Source organism: Marmota marmota, unplaced genomic scaffold, assembly GCF_001458135.2.
Source record: "Marmota marmota marmota unplaced genomic scaffold, marMar, whole genome shotgun sequence".
NCBI lineage: Eukaryota > Metazoa > Chordata > Mammalia > Rodentia > Sciuridae > Marmota > Marmota marmota.
Genome location: NW_025999932.1, coordinates 23,142,184 through 23,149,673, shown reverse-complemented (window position 1 = coordinate 23,149,673; position 7,490 = coordinate 23,142,184).

Here is a 7,490-nt window from a genome sequence, read left to right as displayed (position 1 = left end):
CCCCGTGTAGGAATAGTGTGTGTGTGTGTGTGTGTGTGTGTGTGTATACATCCTAATATATAGACTCATTAGAAAATAAAATATGAAACTTAAAGAGAAACAAGATTTTAAGACTTTAAATGGTTTTAAAAGTACAAAATATCTTAATATCTTTAATCTCATAAGTAGTCAAATACTTTAGTATTTAAATAGATTGCTAATTATAAATAATTATTAAATCATGAAATTATTGTCAATAGTACTAAATTATTGAAATTAACACTTTTTTTGGTAAAGAAATACAGTTAGGTTTGCATCATTCTTTTTCTTTCTCAACATTTTTTTTAATATTTATTTTTTAGTTGTAGTTGGATACAATATCTTTAATTAATTATTTTTATGTGGTGCTGAGGATGGAACCCAGGACCTTGCCCATGCTAGGGGAGTGCTCTACTGCTGAGCCACAGCCACAGCCCCTTCTCAACATTTTTCTATTGGTGCATTATAGTTGTACATAATGGTGGGATTTGTTGTTATATAATTAGTACATGTTCACAGTATAATGACATAACTTGGACAATATCACTCCCTAGCACTTCCCCTCTCTCCCCACCCTCCACCCTCTGGTCCCTTTCCTCTCTTCTACTGATCTTCTTTGCTTTTCATGAGATCCAACCATGACCTTTCTTTTCCTTTTTCCTCTCTGGCTTCCACATACAAAAGAAAACATACAACCCTTGACCTTTTGAGTTTGATTTATTTCACTTAATGTAATGGTCTCTAGCTCCATCCATTTTTCTGCATTTTTCTTTATGGCTGAATAAACTCATTGTGTATATATACCACATTTTCTTTATCCAGTCATCTGTTGACAGACACCTAGACTTGTTCCATAGTTTGGCTGTTGTGAATTTATTGTGCTGCTATAAATATGGGTATGCATGTATCACTCTAGTATGGTGATTTTAATTCTTTAAGATAAATACCAAGGAGTGGTATTTTGGTGTATCTGGGTCATATGGTGGTTCCATGCCTAGTCTTTTGAGAAACCACTGATTTCCATAATGGTTGTACTAATTTACAGTCCCACCAAAAGTGTAAAAGTGTTCCTTTTACTCCACGTCTTTTCCGTCATTTATTATTGTTGGTATTCTTGGTGACTGACATTCTGGACTGGAGTGAGTATAACCTTAGTTGAGTTTTGATTTGCATTTCTCTAATTGCTAATGATGTTGAACATTTTTTTCATATATTTGTTGGTTGTTTGTATTTCTTCTTTCGAGAAGTGTCTGTTTAATTCATTTGCAAATTTATTAATTGGAATATTGGGGGATTTTTGGTGTTAAGTTTTTTGAGTTCTTTATGTATTCCAGATATTAATTTTCTGTCAAAAGAGTAGCTAGCACACATTTTCTCCCATTCTGTAGGTTCTCTTATCACATTCCTAATTGTTTCCTTAACTGGGCAGAAGTTTTTTTTTTTTTGTTTTTTGTTTTTTTTTAAATTTAACACGATTCTATTTATTAACTCTTGGAATTATTTCCTGAGATTTAGGGATCCTATTGAGGAAGTTGTTGCCTGCACCTATGTGCTGAAGTTGACCCTATATTTTCTTCTAGGAGTTGCATAGTTTCTGGTCCAATTCCTAGATCTTTGATTCATTTGAGTTGATTTTTGTACAGGGTGAGAGATAAGGGTCTAGTCTCTGTCTTCTACATATGGATAACCAGTTTTCCTAGCAGCATTTGTTAAAGAGGTTGTCTTTTCTCCAATGTATGCATCATTCTTTTTAAAATCTTAATTGTGTGCTTTGGGATAGTGTTTAGGACTGGTTCTGGAATTTCATTTATGTTGGTTGGTACTCCATGAGTGGCTGTCATAGCCAAGTAAGATCCCGCTCCAAGATTGCCAGTCGCCATTCAAGAAGCACGTTGCTGCCAAGGCTCTGCTGTCTTACTCATTTCTTATGTTCCTCTACCGGTTATAAAATCTTTTAAATTTAAATTTAGCTGGCACATCCCATCTTCTCTAATATCAGTCACTTTTTACATACTAATCAAGAGGCCTCACAATCTTACATTTTTGACAAATAGGCTCGAAACCCTGAAAGGAGATTTGGTAGATGATCATATAATTAGAAAATTGTTTCCACTTGAAGCATGCATTTATGCGAGTTTTCAAAGTTGCACCTACATACCTAATTTTTTGATAACTAAATGGTATAACAATAACAAGTTTCCAAACACCCATTTTCTAAATGCTCTCCTAACAGCTTACGTTTTCTTTGAACAAAACAAAAAAACAAAAATCCCACAGCTTATGTTCTCATTTACTGTTAAAATATCTTTTCCTTGAAAGGGCAAATTTGTGGGTTTTCTAAAATAAATGCTGGGTGCCAGGACTGTCAGATCTGACGAGCTCATGGTGTTTTCCTGGCAGTGTGCCTGCTGAAGGCTACCTCCCAGGCCCAGGAGATGGGGCAGCGCCACCATTCTCTCCGGGGTAGCTTTTTCATTACAAGTGTCATCCACCTGCAACTTTTTTGTGGCAGTCTTTTTTAAAGTCACCTATCCATGTTTTCAAGATTAAATTCAGTTAACACTAAATAATGAAAGCCTTAAATCCATTTGGCCAGGAGCGCACCGACTATAGTAAATTACAACATGATGAAAGTGAATGGAGACAGGTTCCCCTCTTTGGAGATCATTCTCGTGTCTATTGTGGTTCCTTGGGGGATCCCCCACCAAGGACCACAGTGGACCACCAGAGTGCCCTGAGAAAAAAAGGATTGTTTTCCCTTTCTCTCCAGCTCCCCCTGAGCTATGGGGTGGCAGGAGACCTTATAAGTCACATGTGTGATAAGTCACTGTGCAGCCCTAAAATCACTGATTTCCTCAAGGTCAACCAATAAAGGCCAGTTTCTGTGACCTGACTTACGTTTCTAGGGTATGTTTCTGAGGGATGCATCACTTGCAGGTTGGGACCTATTTGGGGGGGCTTCACCCCATCCTTCAGCTCTACCTTGGACTGTCCTTGTCCTTTTCATAACAGCTCCTGTGTTGTCTCTGTCCCCCACCAGCCTGGACCGCCCCTCTGCCCAAGCTAGTTCAAGTGCCTGCTCTGCCATCCCCAAATCAGAATGAAGAGTTCCCTTATCTCTAAGTCTACTTTAATCCCTCCCCCAATCCAAGTGTCAGTTGCTGAAGGAGGGCAGGTTGACACACCTGTTCCTTTGGGCTCCTCCTTTATCCATGTGTTCTCCTGGCTCAGCAGCTTGTCCAGTGGTGTGTTTATAACATACTCTAATTAATTAATTAATTTTGGTATTGAGGATTGAACCTGGAGGCATTCTACCACTGAGTTATATCTGCAATCCTTTTAATTTTTATTTTGAAACAAGGTCTCTCTAAGCTGCCCAGGCTGGCCTTGAACTTGTAATCCTCCTGTCTCAGACTTCCAAATCCCTTAAATTACAGGCATGTGCCACTGTACCTGGCTGCTCTTTTGTTTTGAATGAAAGTAAATATGCTTTTCCAGTCTCACATTTCTCAGTCTCTGGGCCACCTGTTAAAGTCATGGTGTTGATGATGTTAAGCATTTCCTGGAGTCAGGTGGCTCACTGTCTCTGCTCTGGGTCATTCCCCTGGCCTCCTCTAATGCTGTAGAGGAATTGTGACCAATGGAGGAGGATGGCCCTGATCATACTTAAGTAGTGTGGAAGAAGATGGTAAATGGGACAACTGGTTAGTTCTTTGTTTTCCCCGCAGACTAGAGCAGCTGAGCCTCAGAACTCCAGGAGCTCTGGGGAATCACCATTGGTCAGTTCCTAGCTGAGGGAGGTCCTGGTTAGCTGCGGCACATTCTAGCGCCCTCTGGTGGTCACATGGAGTGGCCACTCTTACTTGCAGCTTCCCTGTGTTTGCAGCTGGTGGTTGTGGGGGTGTCTGGGTGGGACCTCTGAGGCCACAAAAAACTTACATAGAAGAGAAAAGTGGGCATATCCATCTTCCATGTGATATGAAGAACCACATAGTTGGAATAAGATAGAAAAGTAAGGTGTGCAAACATTGTCGACGTTATCCATGGACATTTCTCCATCCATGAGTGACTAAGATGGCAATTTGCCTTGTCCCCTGCATGTGAGTTTAGCATCTATGGTATAGGGCTCTTTGAATGTCAATGTCATGGAGGTTTTGATAATTATGCACCTTCAAAAGATGTTCCATGTAATTCTGATCATACTCCTCTAAAAAAGCCTCAGATTAAAAGCTTTCGCTGGCTCTTTAGACTGTGGGCCTGCAATTACAGAAAATGAACTGCATTTTAGCTTTCCATTGAAATTAATAACAACGGTTCCCCAGTTGACTCCGTGAATAGTTAATGGAACAAACAGAATACTTCAGTACAATATGGGTTGGAAAGCCATTTGAGCGAGATTCTGGGTTTCAAATGGGAAAATAATTCATACAATGCAAACCTTTTTCATATGCACTCTGTACAGTGGGTGTTTCTCTAGAATAAAAACTGAACTATTTAGCAAATGATTGACCATACCTCAGTCAGCAGGTACTGATGAAAACAGAGCTCGGATAAATAATCTAGCGTATGGTATTTAGTGCTGCAAAAGACCTTAGAGGACATATAGACAGATGGACCTCCTTATTTGACAGTGAAGAAATTCCAAGTTCAATGAAGTTGGGTGTTCTGCTCAAGCACAAGACTGGTAAGTGGAAGAGTTAAGAGTGGACCCCAATCTACAGACCTGGTGCAAAGCAAACCCTCACAGAGGACCTTCTGTAGAAGGCCAGTAACAGTGACAAAGGAGCCACTCTAGAACTGGCCCCTTGACCTCTGATGATGCAAGATTACCTGTCAATTGAGAAATCCTTGGATTCTTGGGAGATTGGGACATGAACATTGGGGACAAAGGAATGTGTAGCTCAGAGTATTCTCTGGGGCTCATTTATAAGACTAAAGTCTAAAAAGCAATGAAAACAACAATGCAGAAGTCAGCACAATTGCAGGACACAAAATCAAAACACAAGAACAATTGCACTTCTAAATGCTAACAATGAATAATTCAAAAAAGAAATTAATAACATCATTTACAATATCATTAAAAAGAATAAAATACTTGGGAATTAACTTAACCAAGGAGGTAAAAGACTTGTGCACTGAAAGTACAAAATATTGCTGAAAGCAGTTTAAAATGAAAATATATCCTGTGTATTCATAAACTGAAAGAATTAATAATGTTAAGATGTTGATACTACAAAAAGCAACCTATTGATTTAATACAATCTCGACCAAAATCACAATGATGTTTTCTGCAAAAATTTTTTTAAAAATGCATTCTAAAATTCGTATGGAATCTAAAGGGATCCAGAATGGTCATGAGTATCTTGAGAAAAAAAAGGAATAAAATTGCGGTCTCATACGTCGTGATTTCAAACTTATTGCAAAGCTACGTAAACAAAACAGTTCAGTAGTGACATTGAGAGACAGAGATATAGACCATTGGAGTAGAACAGAAAGCCTAGAGACAGACCCTCACACGCTGTCAAATAATTTACAACAAATGTTCCCAGATCATTCGATGGAAAGATAGTCTTTTCAATAAATGGTGCTGGGAAAATGGAATATCCACATGGAAAATAATGAGATTGGTATCACTTTGCTCTGGTTGAAAGTAGTTTATTGTGCCTATATTCCTATGGCCTTCTTTTGTATAGATTTTTTTTCAAAAAAATAAAAATAAAAAATAAAAAATGCAGTGGGATCATTAACTTATGTTATATAAAACCATTTACTCAAAATGGTTGAAAAATCTCCGTGTAACAACTAAAACTATAAAAATCTTAGAAGGAAAGTTTCATGACAAATGATTGTTTGGCTATGACACCAAAAATATAGATGACTAAAAATAAATTGGATATCATCAAAATTAAAAACTTGTATATTGGTACACTAACAAAAAAGGGAAAAGGTAACTCATAGAGTGGGAGAAAATATTTGCAAATCATGTATAAGAGATTACTATCCAGAATACATAGAGCAATCCTGCACCTCAGTAAGAACTACAATAACAAAACACAATGAAAAAGAGGATGTGGAGAAACTAGAACATGTGTGCATTGCTGCTAGGGATGTGGAGTCGTAGGGCCACTAGGAAAAACTGTGTTGCTGCTCCTCCCAAAGATGAAAATGGAATAGTCATTGCCTAGGGAGGATGTGAAAGGAACTTATTCCTGGAAATTTGAATGAATTGCTTTACTGAACCCTCATAACAAAAACCCCTGTGAAGTAAATATTATCATTTTGTAGTTGTAGAAATAAAGGTAAAGTAACTTGCTCAGAGTATACCTCCTCCGCCTGTGAGCTGGGCAGCTCTCCCTGTTGGAGACACGTGCATTGGAACTCAAGCTCACGAAGGGCTGTCTGTCCTACCCCTGCTCCCAGCCTCAGTGGGCACCATCTGAGCTCCTAAGTCTCTTGTCTCATGGTGTTCAACTGTGAAGGGACTTTAGGAACCCATTGGCTCAGGACATTTGGTTTTTGACTCCTTCCCACCAAATTCACATCATCTGGCCGTACCCTCAGTCCCCATTCTTATAAGGTCTACAGGCATAAAGGGAATTTCAAAATTAGGATTGACAAGGTGTTGGTGGTCAAGAGAAACCAAAAAGGTAAAAAGCTGAAAAGAATTTAAGTAACACAAAGATGTGGGAAGCTCCTCCCAGCCTCTCCCCGTTTAGAAACTCCTCCTGTAAGGCACCTTCCTTGGGGCTGCATCTCTTCACACGCATCACCCCTGATGTCACTCACCCGCGACACCCTAGGAAGAGGGTGAGTGACATAGAAACGTTACACCCTGATCCCAGTAGAAGACTGGAGACATTAGTGACAGGTGATTTTGGATGTACCAAAGGCTTGCCTGTGTGGGCATTTGGCATATTGCAAACATGTCAGTAGGAATGACACCCCTGACCTGTCTGAGCTGGGGTGAAATGACCTGAAAAAGTTTTCTGAGATGTGGAATAGCTGTTATTCTCAGAGCTACTGAAGGCATGGTTGAGAAACAGTAACTAACTTCCAATGCCTCAGAGTCAACTGAGAAAGAGACCATATAGCGCCCTGGCCAGAGCTCTGTCCTTAGATTTTGTCCTATGTGGATTTTGACTTCAAAATTGGTACAAAGCTAGGTGGAAGAGTTAAAAGATTGGATGACCAAATATCAGGATTGAAAAGGATCTTTTTTAAAAAAATTTTTATTCTCGTTTGTTATATATGGCAGCAAAATGCACTACAATTTATTTTACATATGTAGAGCACAATTTCAAAAGGATCTTAATAAACAAACTGAAAGATTGAACTTTTACAAGGTCAAGTGCCTTACTTAGGTTCCAGTAGTTAATTGTTAAGTCCCAATTTGGACTCCCATCCAAGTACTAACCAGGCCCAACCCTGCTTAGCTTCCGAGATCAGACGAGATCGGGCGCATTCAGGGTGGT